The sequence below is a fragment of the Volvox carteri genome (genome assembly GCF_000143455.1).
Source record: "Volvox carteri f. nagariensis unplaced genomic scaffold VOLCAscaffold_26, whole genome shotgun sequence".
NCBI lineage: Eukaryota > Viridiplantae > Chlorophyta > Chlorophyceae > Chlamydomonadales > Volvocaceae > Volvox > Volvox carteri.
Genome location: NW_003307569.1, coordinates 755,838 through 756,561, shown reverse-complemented (window position 1 = coordinate 756,561; position 724 = coordinate 755,838).

Sequence of the window (724 nt, the reverse complement as noted above, 5' to 3'; positions counted from 1 at the left end):
GGGGGGGCTCCGCCCCCCCAGACCCCCCCCCCCCCGATGAGTTACAGTTCAGTTCGTGCAAACGCCGGGTTTGGGGAATGTCGCAACACGCGCACACCAATCTCTCAAGCACTGATCGAATAGAGTTCGTTCACCATCGTTCGTCTTGCATCACGTTGAAAGATAACATTACGCGGCTTTCCAGGTTGCAGAAGTAATGATGCATAGCAGCAATGAACCGGAACCACCAAACGCAACCTGTTTACTGGCCCATCGCGATTGTATCCATATGAGGAACATTGATGTTTGACCCGCTCGCTGTTGACAACCGGAGTGGCGTCATTGTCGTCGGCTGGCTGCAGCATTGTGTCCACATTGCCTACGACCCCTACACCGTCTTCATTAACGTCGCTAATGGCTTCAGTGGAAATTAGTATCTGCTTTAATGGCCTTCAATGCTTTGGGAGCTTCGGGTCCGAATGATTTGCAGCGTTTGGTCCAGTCAGAAACAGTCCGATTCCTCGTTGACTTTCGGGCGTGAGCTTCCTAACAGTATCCATGGTATTAAAGTACTATGATATGGTTAACATGTATGTCTCCTGTAAGATTCTAGCAGCTTTGGCATGGACAGTCCATTTTTGGCTGGCGGAATGAACTTGTACGGTTGGAACATTATTTATTCCTAACTTTCAGGACCACGAACATTTTTTTATTCCGAATTCGGAATATATTCCGCAAAAAAATA